A 19,438-nucleotide genomic window follows, 5' to 3' on the forward strand; every position below is an offset into this window, starting at 1 on the left:
AGATTCAATTTTGCAAAGTTTTTCCTTTCCTGCTCTTTATCTTAGGGTCTGCTGAGGGCTTTGGGAGGCTTTTCTCTCTGTCTGTGCTCATCAGTCCCCTCTCCTTGCCCCTCTTAGGGCCTGATGAAGGAAGAGGGGGGTGCAGGGCTTTAGCCTTCAGGGTGGAGTTCAATCCCTGCTGTCCCCATCATGCCATGAGCAACAGGTGGGCTGTGCACATCCATTCCTCTCCCACCTACCAGGACCATCTCCAACCCACCAGAACCACCTCCAACTCACCAGGACAATCCCCAAACCACCAGGACAATCCCCAAAACACCAGGACTACCTCCAGCCCACCAACAGGCATCCCTGGCTCTACTTCAGGCTCTCTGTCCTCAGGTTTGCTTTGCTCATTGGGCCACTGGGAATGAATCACCCTTTGCCATGGGAGCATCAGGCTTGAGCAGGGAAATGGTTCCAAGCAACCTGAGTATCCTCCCCCTCAAGGATGCTCAGGGTCCACTCCACAGGCAGGAGGCTGGTGGGAAAATATCTGTCCAAATCTGTCCACAGCAAACACAGAGGAAAACTTCCACTGCTTTTTACATTTTTATATTCAAAATATTTAAATGTTAAAATATTTACATTTTAAAATATTTAAATTTTTATATTCCTCCCCTCCAACAAGGAAATCACAAGTTCTGCTGGAAACTTCCTGGAACATCCCCAGCGAGTCCTGCCCCAGGCAGCTGCTGCCACCCCCTCGGCGAGCCCCGAGCCCAGCCCCGTGCCCCACATCTGGCCAGCACATTTCCGTCCCTCAGCCAGGCCCGCCGGCAGCAGTGGGGGATTTGTTTTTCCCTTTCCCAGCCAACATCTGGCTGCGAGCAGAGGGGCAGGGCCAGGGCTGAGCGGTGTCTTTGCCCTCCGGGCAGGGCTGGCAGCCTGGTTCTGCTCAGGGACCCTCGTCCTTCCCCCCAAGGCAGCTCCAACCCCAGCTCCAGTGCCAGCTCCATTTGCAGGCATGGGGGATGCCCTTGCCCTTTGGTGAGTGCCCACCGTGGGGGGCTGGAGGCTTGGGGAGACTTGGAGGATGGAAAAAAAATAAGAAAAATTTAATTCTTTCCTTCTCCTGCAGTCCTGGGGCCGGTGCTCGAGGCAGCCACTGCTCCCATCCCTTCTGGCTGCTCCCCTCCTCCTCCTCCTCCTGCTGCTGCTGCCGGTGCTGGCTGACCCGCCGGCCTCCGGACGCAGTTATTTATCCCAGCCCAGCTTTATTTGGGATGTGTTTCCAGGGCAGCCGGTACAGAGGGAGGTGGGGAGGGCTGCCCAGGGGGTCCACAGCTGCAGCCCCCCACCCAGAGCCCTGCCATGCCTGCGGGCACCCTGCTCACATGGGCACCTCTCGGGCACCCCATCTGTCACGGGAACCCCACCTCACCCACTGCATCTGAGCCCTGTGAGGGCTGGTGAGCTGGGAGCCCTTTCCATGGGACAGCCCTTCCCATGGACAGCTGTGTTTGCTTGGCATGGGCAAAGCCACCCCTGGCAACAATTTCCCTGGAATGCCAACATTCACCTGCAGGGCAGAGGCTGCCTGTGCACCCTTCAATACAGCAGAGCCCAGCTCCTCCACTTGCCTTTTCCCCCCAAAGCTACACCCTGCACCCTGGCTGGGCCTTGTGCCAGGGCCTGGCTCCCCTGTGCCACCCACCAGCAGCAGCTGGGGAAGCAGAGGGAGGAGAGCAGCGAGCTCCTGGAAGGAATATCCCATTTCTCTCCTCTCCTGGAAGGAATATCCCATTCCTCTCCTGGAAGGAACATCCCATTCCTCTCGGCCCCTGGAAGGAATATCCCATTCCTCTCCTCCTCTGGAAGGAATATCCCATCCGGCGCTGGCAGCAGAGAGCACATTCATGAATGCTGCTGGGATTTGGCTTCTCAGCATCTGCCTTCCCATGTGCTGCAGGGATTAGAAGAGGAAAGGAAACAAAGCCCTGGGATGTGACCTGGCTGGAGCAGTGCCCTAGCTGGAGGTGGAGGGTGGGGCTGGCCCGAGGTGGCAGGACTGCAGCCCTGGCCAGGCACCCCTTCCCCCGGGAGCAGGGGGACTTGGGGCAAAAGTGATGTGAACCTGGTGTCTGTGGCTGGGAACAGCTGGGCAGATGTGCTGGGCTCACCCAGGGGAGTAGAGTGGGATGTCACAGGGGTTGTTTGGTGCTTCTGACGTGCTTGGGATGGAGTCAAGGAGGAAGAGAATGCTGCAGGGAAATTGGGAATGCTGCCTCCCTCTGCATTAGGTGGGAGAAGCACAGTCCAGAGCCTGTTTCATGTCTACAACCACCCACAAACCCGACTTGGCCCTTGTGGTGCTGTTAATTTAAGGACACATCCAGCTGGGCAGGGGGTGCTGATTGTCCTGACAAGATGCACCTGGGCTCTCACCACACCCTCCACCCTGGCTGCCCTTAAATTCAGGTGCCTTCAGCTTTTGCTCCTTCTCTTCACAGCTGTGCTGTGGCCCTGGGTAGATACTGGGCCTGGATAGAGGGTCTGCACCCCTTCCCCAGTTTTGGGGAGTCCGTTCCCCTCAGAGGATGAGGATGTGTCACCAGCACAGTGAGTAAACCTCTCCTGTCCCTTCATTTGGTGCTACTTTGCAGTGTTGCCACCAGGACAGTACCTCAATAGCCTCTGACCAGGAATGGGGTTTTAAGTGCCTGAAAAGTCACCTGCTGGGGCTTGGAGCAGTGTTGGAGCCTGGGACAAGCCCTCTGGACCAGCCCCACAGCTCTGCTGCTGCTCCCCCACACCCTGTGGAGGGGTTTGATGTGAGGTGAGTTTTATTTACACCTGTGGGGGGTTTGGAGGGCTGTGACTGTGTGACTAATGCCTTTTGCTCTTCCTTGAGCACAGAACACATCACTCCCCAGCATTAGTTTTAAAAAGGAAATCAATACAGCCCATTTATTTTTAGCTGGGATTTAGGATGCCTTGGAAGAGGAACTGAGCTGTGATTTGGAGGCAGCAGGCTCACCATCTTCTCCAGGGCTTGTCAGACAGAGGAGCCAGCTTTTAACACTAGGTAGATATTGACTGATGTGTTCTCAAGGCACTAATGCCCCACTGTGTGAGTGAGGAATTCTGTAAGGGCTTGAGAAGGGGCTGGAGAGAGCAGTGGTGAGCTGTGCTGGCTGCTCGGGCTGATTTTGTGTATCCAGTGAGCTCTCAGGATCTAACTAGGCTGTGGCAGGGCTGGGCTTGGTCTTGGGCACCTTGTGATAGTGGAACTGTAGAGGGGTTTGGGTTGGAAGGGACTTAAAAAAGGTTATCTAGCAATGGGGGGACTTTATTTTTAAAGGGACTTTAAAAAGGCAATCTAGCAAATTTAAAGCTCATCCAACTCCTGCCATGGGCAGGGACACCTTCCACTATCCCAAGTTGCTCCAACCCAATTTTGGCCTTTTTTGTGAGGCAGCCACAACTTCTCTGGACAACCTGTGCCAGGGTCTGGCCACCCTCACGGGGAGGAATTTCTCCCTAATGTCCCATCTAACCCTGCCCCTTGTCCCATCACTCGCTGTGACAAGGACAGTGTCTGAAGAAATGCTCTCGCTCACCAAGCCAGGGCAGGCTCTGGCGGCTGGGTTGGCACTGGGAGCTGAGGAAGATGCGGGTGCTGCCTGCAGGAGGAAGGCTGGGGCGGCGCTGCTCGGCCGGGTGTGACAGCCAGGGTGTGCTCAGGGTGCCTCGGTGTCCCGGGGAACGGGGCTGTGGTGGGTGCGGGTCCCTCCGGCAGCGGGCAGGGCAGCCCAGGAGGTGGCACCAGGAGATGGCACCAGCGCTCCGCGCTCGCCCGGCCGGCGACGGGAGGGAGGGATGCAGTGATGGATGGAGGAAAGGATGGAGGGGTGGAGGGATGGATGCTCTCGGAGTTCAGGATAGGATGCTCCGGGGGGCTGGGACCCCAGGGACTGTGCAGACCCCACTGCCAGCTCGGGCTGTGGTCTCACTCAGGTGGGGACACGCTGGGGACTGATTCCCTGCTCCTGGTCTAGCACTGGTGCTAATTTGGGAGAGTCTCACCTTGCTGCTATTTGGCCCATTGTTGCCCATCTCTGCTATCCTAAACCTGGGAAGGTGTGCTGGTGCTCCCTTTCCAAACACATATCTGCAAGCACACCAGAACAGCAGCAGCGCCAAGCCCTGACCCTGGAAAGCCCTGGCTGCTGCTTCACCTGCTGCTCAGAGGAAGATGAAGGTGTTTCCTTACCTGGGAAGGTGGTGGTTGCTCCAGGTGCACTGACCTGGCCAGGCAAGATGCTCATACTCCCTCTGTCCATCCCCATCAAAGCTCATGGTGCCTGAAGCCCCCAAAGCTCTTATTCCTTCTCACCTAATGTGAGGATAAATAAGCAGAGAAAGCTGCCATGGCACCACCCCAGCACTCCCCCCCTTCACACTGCTCCAGCTTCCAGTGCTGTGGTTTCCCTCCCAGCCAGGTTTAGCCGTGGGATTTCTCTCCCAGCAGAGGAACCCATCTGTCTTGGAGCAGATTAGAAAGATGTCACTGTGCAGGCACAGCCATTTATCACGGCAGCTGGGGAAATTAGCAGGGCCCGGGCAGGGAGGAGGGAAATTGGGCTTGTCCTGGAGCTCTAAGTAGAGGTTGTGGGGAATTCTAGCTGGACTGTTTCTGGCTTGGTGTTAGTTTGTCCTGAGAACAAAACCAGAGCCTTGGATTTCCACCTTCAGGTCCTGACGCAGCAGAGAGCAATAAATTCTATCAAAATTTACAGGGCAGAATAGCTGGGATCTCTCAAGCGTTGGGGTTTTATCCAAAGGCTAATATCCTCCTTCCAGTTGTTAATTCCAGGAGCCAGGGTATAAATGAAGCTATAATAACAACAAGGCTGGGACAAACAGCATCACCCTGCTTGGTCTGCAGGGTTACCTGCACCTCTCTCTGGGTGGGAGCAGCCTGGGGGACAGCAGTGGGACAAGAGGCCTCAGTCACTATTTGCCAGCTGGAAACATGACAAAAAACTCAGGAAAGACAATAAAAAAATTTAAAAAAATGCGATTTTGCAGCCACAGTGCTGCAAACAAACGGCGAGTAAAATGCAAATTAAAACAGATAAAAATTCCTTGGCAGTGTCCCCTTTAAGCACCATATATTTTTATCCTGCCCTGGTTTTATTTGCTGGAAAGAGCAACATAAAGAGAGAAACATTCAATTAAACCTGCTCGTCAGCTGGAACCCCCAGGCTGTGTCCCGGGGGGCTCTGCTCTGCCTGTGCCCAGCAGGGAGGGCTGGGCTGCCTGGAGCATCCCTCGCTGTCTGCTCGCCCACCAAGCCAGCTGGTGGCACTGGGATGTGTTTGAAGGCAGCACCAATCGCCATAGTAACGAGGGCTGGTTGCTGCCAGGATTTGTCCCCCTGGCTGTGTCCTCCAGGGAGCAAAGAGTGTCCCCAAGGACAGCCCTGTGTTGTGCCCCCTTGCTCTGTGTGATAGCAGCCTCCCCTTGCCCATCTCCTGCTGCCTTCTTGCCTGGCTCCCTTCCCTTTTCCCCCCCAGAGCACCTGGGCTGCTGCTCCAAGGACCCACTAAATCCACCCCATAAATCCAGGGGTCAAAGGTGGAGCTTTTGGGGCAGAAACTGCCTTTTTGGGGCAGAAACTGCCTCTTCAGCTGCATGTGGGCACTCTCTGGTGTCCCCCCTCACTGACATGAGAGGGAGGTGCTTACAGGGTGGTTTCTGCTTCGGTCATTGCCTGTTCCTCCTGGAGGGTGAGATGTCAGAGTTCCTGTGAGCTGTTTCAGTCCATGAATGTGAGCAGCAGTTTGTAGATGGCAGGAAGGAGGATGAGGGCCAGCTGTGACATTTTCCTGTGAATGCAGTACCTGTGGAAAGAGTCAGAGAGAAGGTCCTGGGGATAAGTTTCTCCCTTAACCAAGCAGGGTTTCTGTGAACATTCCCTGCCTGATTCCCAATAAAAACTGGCAATGTGGAGGATCCAGGCCATGTGCTGGTGGGAAGGAACCAGCCACTGGCTTTTTGCTGTGAAGGCACAAGGCAGTGGAGAAGGTTCCTCCAGAAATAATCCCCTTGTGGGTATTTGACTTTTCTTGGTGGGAAGGGAATTTTCTGGCCTGGTTAGCAGTGGTGTGACAGGAGCAGCTGCAACGTGGACATCTGTCTCCCCATAACTAGAGTGAGAGCAATGCCTTATTCCCTTGCATGAATTCATCAGCTGGCAATGACTTTCTGTCTCCATTGACCCTGGGCTGGAGCTGAGCCAATGACACGGAGGAAAAAGGGTCTATTTACCCATGAAAAATATCTTGAGCTGTCTGGAGCCTCTTTGAGCTCCAAATACTGGTGGGACCATGGATGTGCTGTGTGTGGGGAGGAGCTGGTGGGACTGGAGATGCATGGAGCCTCGCTGAGACCTCAGGTGGTGCCCATGGGATGCGGGAGAGCTGCTCTCCAGGCATACCAAAAATGTCAAGGAGACTGGCAGCTCAGTTCCTGCAGCCCACCAGCAGCTGCACTGAGCCCCTGGAAAGCTGTCATCCACTGACATGGCACAAATAGAGCTGTTTCACTGGAAAAAAACACACAAAACATCCTCTGTGGTGTTTCCATTTGATGTGCTCTTGGTGAACCCCCGGCTGTGTGCACTGGAGTGCACCCCGGTCACACTGCAGATGGAGATAGGGAAGGAAAAATTACAGAAATGGGACAAGAGCCACCAAAGACTGACTAGTTGGAGAAGGAAATGGGGTAAAAGTGCTTAAGGTGAGAGAAGAGCCCCATTCCTGAGGCATGGGTGTGCTTCAGCCATTCCATCACCTCCTCAGCCATTCCTCACCATTCCTCACCTCCAGTCAATGTCCCTCTTCCCCCCGACTCCTACATCCTCTGAGCCTTTCCACCTGACCCCATGCACGTTCCCAGCCTCTCTTACCCCATCAGAACCCCCTGCTAAGGAGCTGTACCTACTTCCCCAAAGTCATGCACCCCTCTCCTCACCCCATCTCCTTAAATGGATGAAAATTTCCCCTTGTTGCTGACTTTGCTCATTCCACAGGCTCTCAGGGAGGCATATAAAATTTAATTCCTGTACAGGTAACCATTATTTTTATTTTCTAGCTTGTTAGAAGGGCCAGGGACATACCAGAAGACTTTCCTGTGAAAGCCAAGGCTGCCAGGATGGGTGTGGAGAAAGGATCAAGAAATCTCCATGTGGGTGCAGATGATCCCCAGAGAAGCCAGACCCTGGGAGAATTAACTACAAGAAGAAGAACTCAAGCTGGAGGAGGAAGAAAGGCTGAGGCAGCTGTAAAGAAAGCAGGAGAGAGCAGGGAGGCTGTGAGGATGGATTTTTGGAGTAGCTTTGGGATGTGGTTGTTGGAACTGCTCCTTTGTCAAACAGAGTGTGTGGGGAAGGTCAGGTTCTATAAATCTCCCCAGTTTGAAAGCAGGCATCCAGAAGTGCTCCAAAACGTCCATTCCTGTGATTTGTAAGCATCCAAAACACTGAAGAGTTGGTTCAAAAGACTTTTTGCCTAGGAAATGTGAGTTTGCTGTGCTGCATCTAAAGTGAAGCAAAGCTTGATGACTGAATCCAGTCAGGATTTCTGCTGGGGTGAGTTTGGCTCCCATTCTTTCCTTGCAGCCCTTCCTGGCCACCTCTGTCTCTGCAGTGAGGACAGCAGCCCTTTTGGGTGACAAAGCCTTTTCCTATCATTTCTAGAAGAAAGTGTCTGAAATCCAGTACCTTGAAAAGACAATTCAGGAAACTGGAAATTCAGTCCTACTGAAAACTCAGTCTTGCCCAAATTCTGGTTTTGGGAGTGCTATCACTGACTCCCAACCCTGATTTTCCAGCATTGCTCTAGCCCTGGGATGTAGGGAACATTCTCAGCCTGGCACTGACACAAGGTAAGTCACTGAATTTGGGCAATCTTTAAATATCCGGCACTGGAGTGACTTGTGAGTGTTATGGGAGCTAATGGAAATTAAATGAGAATGGCTGAGAAGCCTGAGAGGACTAAACTGCTTTGGGAATAGGCTGTATGGGAGAAGGGTTACCTGGAAAGTGCCTGGAGGTGGAGCTGGGGATGATGTGAGAGAACATCCTGCAGGATGCTCTGGGGGCAGGCAGGGATGCAGGAGCAGCCCCACACCCCCTCCCCCAGTGCCTGCCTTCCCAGAGGGGCTCAGACCTCCCAGTGTGGCTTGTGGGATTTTGTGTTTATGCTTTTTTCATCTGGAGAAGTCTCATGGGGGCAGCTGTTGAGAGGCAAAGAAGCTGAATTGGATTTTTGTGCCTGCATGAAGCAGGCTCTGGTTACACAGTCTGAGAGAATAGGATCCTAAATTGGATTTCACTGCTCACTTGGAATGGGCTCCAGTCGTGTGGGATTATTGGGGATTTAAAGCTAACATATAGGAAATGATAATGAAACCATCACCCAGCCAAGAAGCTGGGGAGCTGCTGCATTCACAAACGAGGAGGAATCTCCCAATTAACACCTGAGCCACGAACAGAGCATTGCTTGGGATGCTGGAGTGTAAATCAAAATTTACAGGATCACAGGTGGTTATTATCTCCTCCTGTGATGTGAAACAAAGGCACATGTGCCAGCATGGCCGGCTCCATCCCACTCATTTCCTTCCCATGCCTTTGCCAGCCAGGCCCTCATGGGGGGCTTGAGGGTTTGCAGATCCATGGACGGGTCCTGCCAGCACTCGAACACCGATCTGCAGAATCTCTGTGTTCCCTGGCAAAATCAATAATAGATTTCCTTTTGGTTTTTTAAAGAGTGAAATTTGGGATGCTCTACTGGCTTTGCTGGTGCTGAGATTTAATGCCAGATTTTTTTCCACTCCTCTGCCTCCCCTTGTTTTGGCCCCATTGTTATTTCTCCTCTTGTTTCAGCATCACCCACCAGAGCACTGGGACCTGGGGTGGAATGTTCCAGAATTACCTGGCGCTGGTGTGGGCAGCCCCTGCCCCAGTTTGGGGAGTGCTCCCACAAGATGCTGCCCAGAGACCCCAGCCCCGGGTTTTGGGGCTCAGTTGAAAAGGGGAGCAGCACAGGGAGCAGAATCCTGCATAGGCAGTTTGTTTTCTGTCCCTTGGGTGGTAGGCTTTCACCTCTGCCTCAAATTACAAGTCATGTCACATCTTGGGAGACTTGAAATTGTGTTTCTCAGCAATGTTCCCGAAGAGATTAGAAGCACTGAGATGGCTGAAATACCCTCTGAGCCCAGAGCAGAACAAGCCACTGAACAAGGAGTGGGATGAGGAAAGAGCTGCAGCATCCTCAGCTACAGGGTGGAGGGAGGGCTGGGGGCGGGTCAGGCCCGGCCCCTCCTCAAATCCCTCCTGGCTGGGTGTTGTTTTTTCAGTGCTGGTTCATCCTGGTGCTCACGGGATGTGGGGAGAGCCAGGGTAACCCTCTGGCACGGGACGGAGAGGCCCAACCACCATCCCAAACAGTTCATGGTGTCTTTTAACCCATGGAGCACAAGGTGCTGCTCCCCAGATTTACAGGTGGAAAGTGAGGGGCTGTGATTTATGGGAATGAAGAGCATGGAAGGGATTGGTTTCCAGCACTGAGTGAGGGCAGAAATTTGCACTGGGGCACCACTAAATGCTGGTTCTCTCTTTGTTTTGTTTTTGTTAAGGTTGGGATTGAAGTGTTTGAAGTGTTGACATTTTGTGTTTAGATTTAGGTGTTTATTATTTTTATTTATATCACAGACTTGTAAGCTGTGAGTTTCGTAGTATTTTACTAGTAAGGTATAAAATGATTAATTGTTTTTAAAAGGTTTTTTAAGGTTAAACTATTTAATTAAGAAATTATATTTAAATTACTCCGTTTTAACTCAATAACTAATCTTTTGTGTTTTGTAATGTAGACTTTTCTGTTTAATTATAAAACACTGCTTAAACTCTGAAGAAGAAATTAGTCGCTAGTCACTGCCTTAAAATTTCTTAGTTTTATATATAGTACCATATTCTAAAACTTTAAACTCTAAGTTTTCTGTATGATATGACACACTTTTATTTAAACTACACACTCATAATCTCAGTTTTAAGAGAGAAGGTTTTAAGCTTAATAATGAGTGTTGTGTATTGTTAATGGAAAGAAGGCCAGCAAGTATTGTGTGAGGCGGGTGTGTGTGTGTACTTTTAGTAATTGGTTAAAACAACTGTCTGTAAGCTTTAGCAATATGCTATGGGTTAAAAAGTTTTTAAGATGCTCTGTAACACAGAAATCTTTGGCTGCTGCTGGCTGTACGTGAGCTTTGCCATCCTCCTGCTGTCTCAGGCATGTGATGAGGCTGATGCTGCGGATGAAGCTCAAGGAACAAACCCCAGCAGCCCTGTCCCGGTCGTGAAAGGGAATCAACATCAACACAAAGGTGCCGCTGTGCTGTGCCCCTCCCTGCCATCCTCATCCCCATTCCTGGCGCTGTGCGGAGCTGCCTGGGATGTCACCGGGGCCAGTCGGTCCCAAGGTGGTGCTTGGAGGTCCCCGGCTGTGACACAGTGATTTGGGATCCCGGTTGCACCCACACCTCGCACAGCTCCTGGAGACCTCCTGGAACAGGGGAGAGGCAGCCAGGCAGGGATGGAGCCGGGTACAAACATTGGAGGAGCTGTTGGAGATGCAAACTTGTCCCCTCCCAGGGATGTCAGTGCCAGAGCAGCACACAGAGGTGATGGATGCATCCACAGGAGCAGGACTTGTGTTTTGGAGGGGATGGAAAGATGAGCTGGAGGACAGATACGTCTGCAAATCATCCCAGTTATGGCCTGGGAAGAGCTGCAGGGTGTGAGGAATGGGAATGGATGGAAGGGGTGTCAGCAGAGTGGGGCAAACCAGGGTTTGAAAATCCAGAGACTCAGTGGAGGAGGAGCTGTGACTGAAGGAGGAGCTCGAGTGGTTGGGTTATTGGGGGAAGATCTGCCTCCCACTGGGATTCACTGCTCTGGACTTCCCTGGCTAATTGTGCTGCCCTGTTCCTGTGACCTGTGAGACGGAGCTGCAGCCCTGGCTCTGAGGCCAGCAGAGCTAATTGAGCTGAACGTCCTGAGAGAGCATTTCCGTGGCTCTCTTCAGAGGGGGCTTTTTCCACACCTCTGGAAAAATGCAGGCTGAAAGGGAATTGCCCTCTGCTCTGAGCCTGCTGGGACCTGCTGCCCCAGGCCTGGCTGAGCTGTGCCTGGGGGAAGATGTTCCTTCAGCACATGAGCAGGGAGAGCTGCAGGGCACTGCAATCCTGGGGGACCTAAAACTGTCCTGCCCTGGTGAGAGAACCCCAAACCTGTTTTTATCTGGTTGTGCAGCTTTCTGTCTGCAATGCCAATGTGCTCAGTGTGCAGAGTGAAGTTAACACAGAGCCACATTTACCTTGGGAATATTTGAGCAAGTTTTGAAATGAATATTCATTGGAATTTTCATGCTCTTACATCTTGCTTGGCCCATCATGGCTGTAACTGGGCAGCTGGGTCAGCGCTTTCCAGGGCACTGCTTGCCCTGTCAGAAATGCTGGAAATGTCCCAAAAGGCAGCATCCACCCCTGATTTTCTGTGCAGCCTTTGAGGCTGTGGATATGATGTGAAGCCTGATGTTGACACCTGTAGTGTGAGAAGAGAGGAGCTGTGCCCAGTAGTGCTGGCTGGCTGGAGAAGAGGGAGTTTGCAGCCCTCACAGGGAAGGTGTCCAACACCCAGAGCTGCAGGATATGCTTGGGCTCTGCAATTGTAATAAAAGTATGTGAGCTGACCTGTGGCCAGCTCCATAGAGAGCTCTCAGTGCTGCAGCTAAATGAGCTGGTGGCAGATTTGGGCAAGACTAAAATTAAACCAGGTCAGGTACAGGCAGTATCGTGGAGCCTGGAGCCAGAGTTTCAAAGCACGCTCGCTCTGAGAGAGGGAGAGAAGGAAAAAATCTTCCTGTGTATGCAGAGGACATTTCCAGAGCTCTAATCTTTTGATTATAACAGATCTTAGGAGAAACTGTGCTGCTCCTTGAAGATGGGAAGGGAAAAAAACCCCATAACTATTCTGAACTGATGGAAGTGGAGCTGCTAATCAGAGGAGAATAATGATCTATATATTGGATGTGAGACATTTAATAATGAAATACCAACTGTCTCCCCTGATTCCTGTGACTAATGGAGAAGGACATGGCAAAAAGTGCTGGAAGACAGACTGAGGTGGGGCAGGGAGTGTTTAGACAAGGACAAAGAGAAAACAGGAACCAAGGGAGGGTTCAGGAGGGAATGGGAGTTTCCAGGCTGTATTTCAGGAGAGGTTCAGGAGGGAATGGGAGTTTCCAGGCTGTATTTCAGGAGAGGAGTGTCACCGTGTTCACAGGGGTTTTCGGACTGAGGAAGAGGTGAGGATCTGACTCCATGTTCCAGAAGGCTTGATTTATTATTTTATTATATATATTACATTAAAACTATACTAAAAGAATAGAAGAAAAGGTTTCATCAGAAGGCTAGCTTAGAATAGAATAGGAAAGAATGATAAGAAATGTTTGTGGCTTGGCTCTCTGTCTGAGCCAGCTGTGATTGGCCATTAATTACAAACATCCAACATGGGCCAATCACAGATCCAATTGTTGCATTCCACAGCAGCAGATAACCATTGTTTACATTTTGTCCCTGAGGCCTCTCAGCTTCTCAGGAGGAAAAATCCTAAGGAAAGGATATTTCATAAAAGATGTCTGTGACAGAGGGGAATAAAAATACACCCACGGACACAGCCAGGGGAGCTGGGGCTGCTGGAGAGAGCTGGTGCAGAGGCTGCAGCAGCTCAGGGGGCTGGTGGAGTGATCCTGTCCTGGACTCTGGGTGGGGAGTGTGTTGAAGATTGCAATGCAAGATGTTTTCCATTACCATCTGCATGGCAGATTATCTTTGTCAAGTGGGCAGTTTGTCTTATCTCTGAGTGACCACATTCACACCTCCCTGGGACGGGACATTGCTGATAACAGACTATTGAATGTCACTGCATGGCTGATAAGAACTATAACATCCCATTGGGAGATGTGAGCCCAGAGGGAGGAGCCAAGCATTGCTACCCAGATATAATCCAGAGGTTTTGAGACACCAGCACGGCTTTCTGCACGGGATTCCCCGGAGGAGCAGCAGCTGCCTCTCCTTCCACTGGATCTTCAGAGGAAGAATGCATCCTGCTCTACAGATCCCTGCTCCACCAGAACCACCCCTGACACTGCAGGAGGGCTGCAGCCACAATTCCAGTGGGACTGCCACCAACACGCTGACCAACAGGGTGTCAGGCTGGGCTCTGACTCTGTCAGTGTTGTTCTAGTGTACTGCACTGTTTATTTTATCCTTTTATTTTTTTTCCTTTCCCTATTAAATAACTGTTGTTTCCTGCTCCCATATTTTTGCCTGAGACCCCCTTAATTTAAAATTTATACCAATTGAGAGGGGTGGGGAGGGTTCACATTCTCCATTTCAGGGGAGGCTCCTGCCTTCCTTAGCAGACACCTGCCTTTCCAAACCAAGACAGAAGGTGACATGGGAATGGCTTGGGTGGCTCAGGGAGGTGTGAGCAGAGGGTTGTGCTCCATCCCTGGAGCTGCACGTGCCTCCCCAGTGCAGTAGCAGAGCCTGTAGCTAGGTGCCACTCAGCACCAAGGCGTTATTTTTTATGAGCTCGGAGAACATTCCCTAATGCGCCTTGGAACATTATCGTAAATAATTAAATCTGAGCTGCAGTTGTCACAGTAAATGAACAAAAGATTGTTCCGCTCCCCATGTGCAAAGTACAAATCACAGACTTTTAGTCTCCCTCAATTTTTACTGCCAATTTAAGGAAAATGGCAAAGAACTGATAGAAAGTTCCCAGGTTGGGAGAGGATCCAAAATCCCTCCTAAAAAGCCAGCATTTGGGCAGATCAAATCTGTTTTTCTCTCTGCAAGGGCTGAGGAGACCGAGAAGCTCGTTGTGATGGCTCACATCATAGAATTTCAGATTGCTTTGGGTTGGCAGGGGCTTTAAAGATCACCCAGCTCCAATCCCCCTGCAGGGACACCTTCCACTAGAGCAAGGTGCTCAGGTTTCCTGGGATTTGCAAGTCTTACCTTCAAAGTAAAGCTCAGATCCTCCTCTGGCTAAGGAAACACTTCCCTTAAGTTCAAGGGATATAACAGGGCACAATTAGGGGGCTATTATGTGACAAAGGTTTAGTTTAGCTCTTGGGCCATCACACTGCCTTGCTCCTAAACCAGCCAAGCAGAAAAGTGATGCTCCCCAAAGGTGGGATCGACAGCCTGGCATGGCCAGGAGCTAGGGAGAACAGAATACAGCCTGTGTCTGGAAAGATGGCACCTGTGTAGCACAGGGACCCCTGTGGCCACCTGGCTGTGCTTTGGGGGGTGTCTCCTGCCCCCTTCCCATGCCTTCATTTAAGGCTGTTGGTGTTGAGGACACAAGGGTTTGATGATGTGTGGCACATCTCACCTCCCTAATTCTCCCTGTACGGGTCTTTATTCAGTACAAAGTGACCCTGCAGGTGTCACCAGGGCTGGGTGCTGGCTCAGATGGGGTCCCCAGGCTGTGCCCCCGTGCCAGCACACAGCCCTGGCCTGCAGCAGGGGAGAGCGAGCGGCGCAGCAATCACCTTCCCCTGCTTCATCCCAGGTTTATGATGCAAAACGTTTTAAAAGGGTGAATAATTAAGCGCTGCTCATAAAAAGGGTTGCTTGGCACTGCTGCCAGACTCCTCTGGCTCCAGGATCCGTGATCCAGATGGGGCTGTGCCGAGCTGAGACCCATCCTCTGCAGGGCCCTGGGCTCATCCCGTGGGCAGAGGGGGGACTAAACACCCCAGATTCATCTGGAAGCAGGACAGAAACTTTTCACCTGCTGAGCAGTCCCCATGGCTGAATCCACCCCCAGGCTGTCCAGCCCAGGGGGTGTTTCCCTTGGCAAGATCCAGCAGTGGTAAATAACCCAGAATTCGTGCTTGATGGATGTTCGTTCCACACCAGCCTGTCTCCTGAGAGTTATATAATTCCCTTTCCTGCAGCTCAGCTGTAAATCCAGAGTGATTCATGGCAGGCCCCTCCACCAAGAGCATTTACAGCCCTGCCACCCTTGGGCAGGCAAGGACAGGGCAGGGGTGGCCTGTGCTGGGCTGGGGGATGCTGCTTGCCCAGGCACGCTGCGTCTCCATGGGCTGGAGCCCTCAGGTGGCTCTGAGTGGCATCAGCTGTCCCATGGGGATGGCACAGTCTGCTCCTCTTCCTCTGGCTGGCAGCAGCAGCCTCTCTGTCTTCTTGCTGGTGCTATGGTGTGGGTGAACCAACCTCTGTGGCTCTGGAAGGGTCCCATGAGCTCTGAAAGTCCCAGAGAGCAGGAGAACCCAAATTACTGGTGGGTTTTTGGAGGGAACCATCCCTTCTTCTGCTGTGCAAGCTCCCACAGGCTCCAGGCCTGTGGGATTGATGGTCAGGCTGGGCCCTGCCCACTCCAGGGCTGCTGGAGGGGACTGTGGCACCCCAGGGACTGGGGAATGGAGAAGCAGCTCTGCAAATATTCCTGTGGCAGTGTGTTTGATGCTCGGGGTGATATCCCATCTGCAATATTAGCACATGTGAAACTGAGTATAGCCCTCTTCCCCCCTTAAATCAAGTCGACCCCGTGGTGGAGGGAGCTGAAAAATTCCCCAGGCAGTCACAAAGGCAGGGAAATGAAATTAATTCTTGTCTCTGACAGAGGCAGCAGGCAGGAAAAGGGATCTTTCTGGCCTCTTCTCCATGCTGAGGAGCTGGAGAGCAAGGGAGGCTGCTGGACTTTGCCCAGCAGAGGGGCTCCCCATTCCCACCCTGATACCTGAGCACGGGAATCTGCAGGGAGGAAAGGAAACAGAGACCTGCCAGCCTGCTGCTCATGGTTTGATCCATCAAAACCCAGGCACCTAACCATGTCAAAACACTTGGACACATAAATAGCTATTTCCAGGAACTGGAAGAATGTCTAAATAAAACCAGCTCAGCTCAAGTGCTTGTCCCAGACAATAAACACCTGTAAATTGTGAGGTACCTGTGACGCACTCCTGGAGCACACCCATTCCCCCTTGGAAAAATATTTTGGAGTGGTGTTTATCTCTGGTGGTTGGGAAATCATGGCAGGGCTGGATGGTGCAGTGAGGGGCAGCCAAGAGCAGGGTGGTTCTGGGGAAAAGGGGGCATGTGTTTGGTGGTGGGATGGATGCCCTCTGACAGGGTCACCTTCTGCAGCTGGGCCAGGAGCTCCAAAGCAGCCTGAAGCATGAGGCTTTGAGCAGATCCAGGGGCAGGGGTGCTGTGCTGCAAGAGGAGAGCTGCTCCAAGCAGTCCAACTGCTCCCCTGCCCCTGGGACATGCCCTTAACCTCGGGGCAGGGGTGGGGATGGTGGGACCAGGTCTCCAGACAAACCCCAGTGAGGGTGTGGAGCTCTGCTCTGGGCAGGAGGAAAAGCTCCCTGCCCTGTGCAGGGTGTTCGAGCTCCATCCAACTTCACCAATGCTGATCAATTCCTCAGCTTTTAATGTTCCTGTCCTCCCAAGAAGCCTGGCTTTCTTTCTTCTCCTCTTTTTCTCCCTGTCACCGGCCATTGCGTTTTCATCTCATTCTGCCGATAGTTCATTTTCATTTGACGTATTAATCTATGCTTCTTTCTGTAAAATAACTCATCCCTGCCTGATGGCAGGAGTGCATAACCAGCACCATGCCAGGAATATTTTACTCCCTTTGAAAAGACGATGGAATAACAAGTAACCAGAGTTGAGCTGGCATCACCCATCTATTTTAAGGAGCCAGAGGTGCCTGGCAAAGGGCCTGGTGTGAGAGCTGTGCAGGGGGGTGAGGTTTGGAGCAGGAGCTGGGGGTCAGGATGCCAAGGTGGGGCTGGATGCTGGGCCCCCCCCTTCCCCACACACACTGGAACGTTGGGCTGTTGGCACTGCCTTCGTTTATTTGCTGCTGTTAATCAGGCTTGTGGCTGGCTGGCAGCTTTAATGCTGTTTATTTAAGGAATGGTAGCAGTGTACAAGAGCAATTATTCCCACCAATCTGCCCGGGGGTGGGAGCTGTGCTGATTCCACCACCCCATCCCCAACAGCAGGGGCATGGGAGGTGCCACACAGCGTGGCAGATGTCACCCAGAGGAAGGTTTGACAGCAAAAGCTGCCCAGCTTCCCCTGCACCCATCTGCCAAAACCACACAGCTCCGGGGATGCTCCTGGTGCTGTTCCCTTAAATGCTTAAAAGGACTCCATCTGGTTTTAATTATTCAAATGAGCTGACAGGGTAATCAATATAAATTGTTAAATGTGGCCAGGACTAGTGTCAGCTCTGCTGCAGCACCCATAAAAGCTCTGGAGAGGGGGGATGAGCTGCTGCAGGGTGCTGGGTTCCCCTGCTCTGTGGGGATGGATGGCATGGCAGCCTGGGCTGGGGTCACAGGAAGGGTTTGTGTCCACAGCCACCCCATCAGAGGCAGGATTTGCAGCCATAACCTGCAGTACTTCTGGCTCTGGCTGCTTTTTTATTGCTAATATACTGCTAATTGCACTCTGCTGTGTGGTGATACTAATAAAGAGAGATTTAGAAAGCAGGAGGCTGGAGAGAGTAAATCAAGGGCACGCTACAGCCTCAGCTCTCTGCATCACAATTACCCTGGCACTGGGAAAGGGCGAGGGACCCCAGCACCAGGACCTGCACCCCGAGATGCTGGTGGGTGACACGCTCTGGGGTGGGAACCTCAGCTCATCCCCGGTGCTGGAGCACTGGTGTCCCTGTGCCCTCCATGGCAACAAAGTTTCTCCTGACCCCTTTCTCCTCTGGGAGCTGTGGCCCTGCTGCTTTTTTGTTGTGTTGCCATGGAAATGCTGCCTGCATCCCTCCCTGGTCCTGCCTGTCTCCATCCTGCCGTGGTCCTGGCTGGGTCCTGCCGGCATCCCAGCCTGGTCCTGCAGCCCGTGAGTGCCACCAGGCTCCTCCCTCGGGGCTCCAGAGGGGTTCCCCCATCTCTGCCAACTGCACAAAGCATTGCTAGGAGATGGAGAGAGAGAGCGGGGAGGAGGTGGCACCCCCGGGTCATTCACTCTGTCCCTGCCTCGGTGCAGGTGAGATTGATCGCGGCAGTCCCACCCTGCTTTGGGGTTGTGCAAGGGCAGCCCCAAAAGCAGAACAGCTGAAATTCTGCATGTGGCAGGAGGGGAACATGGAAAAAGCTGGGGTGGAGGGGACAGTGACATCCCTGTCACCACCTCCAGCCAGCCGTGAGCATTCCAGGTTTGTCCAGCCCCGGGTGAGGGCAGAGCTGAGGTTGGGCTGCTCCTTCTGTTCCCAAACCCTCATTTTTACCTCATTGTGCTCTTCCTGCTCCTTCTGTTCCCAAACCCTCATTTTTCCCTTGTTGGGCTGTTCCTGCTCCTCCTGTTCCCGAACCCTCATTTTTACCTTGTGTTATGGCATGGAAATGTTTGACTTTACAGCCTTAGTTTATATTGCCAGGAAGTAACTTAACCGTGCTCTCTAAGTGTTGAAGCTGCATTTCTTTTTGATGATTTCAAAGATTTATTAAGTTGTCCCAGGGAGAAAGAAGGAAAGAAAAAAAAAAAAAAAAAAAAAAAAAAAACCCCAACCCAAACCTCGCCAGCAAATAAGATTCAGTGGTAAGCCCAGCAAATAAACCCAAAATATATGTGCAGTGTTTAGAGATTTCGCTGGAGCATTCACTTGCTGCCAGCTCCTGTCTGCAACAGCATGTAGATGTTCAGCATTATCCTTGGCTGTAGGAGCTTTGGGGATGCTGTTTTCAGGGATCCCCCTTTATTTTGGGGGGTGGGATGCAGGAGCTGAGAAGGGGGTTAATTTAAGGTTTGCTCTTTGCTAACAGCTGGAACGCGGGGAAGTGATCATCCAAAGCACTCAGCTGAAATTAAAACACAGTAAGTGCTTCCTGAGCTGGAATCTGGAGCAGCTCCTGGGCAGCCTGGGAACATGAGAGATGGGTCCAGTTCACCGCACAAGTTAGTTGCAATTAATTAATGAACTGGTTCTATTAATTTACTCCAAAATCCAATCACTGGGGGATGAGGTCACAGCCAGCAGAGAACGTACCAGCAGGTTGCAGGGTTTTCTGCAAAATAAATCAGCAGCATTTAATTTCAAGAACCCAGAGGGAAAAAAAAAAAGTGTTGAGAAGTGATGGAGGCCTGGAATTCAGCTGGGGCTGCAGCCAGGAGAGGCATGGCCAGCTGTGAGGTGGGTGAGACCCAGGGCCAGGCTGCTCTCCAGGGGTGTTTATGTACCTGCTCCATCCACCTGCTGCTCCCAGGACTGAGCCATGCACCTCCAGAGGAGAAATTCCTGGGGGAAGCCAGTCTGAATTACTGTCTCCCC

This window comes from Ammospiza caudacuta, chromosome 10 (genome assembly GCF_027887145.1).
Source record: "Ammospiza caudacuta isolate bAmmCau1 chromosome 10, bAmmCau1.pri, whole genome shotgun sequence".
NCBI classification, from domain to species: domain Eukaryota; kingdom Metazoa; phylum Chordata; class Aves; order Passeriformes; family Passerellidae; genus Ammospiza; species Ammospiza caudacuta.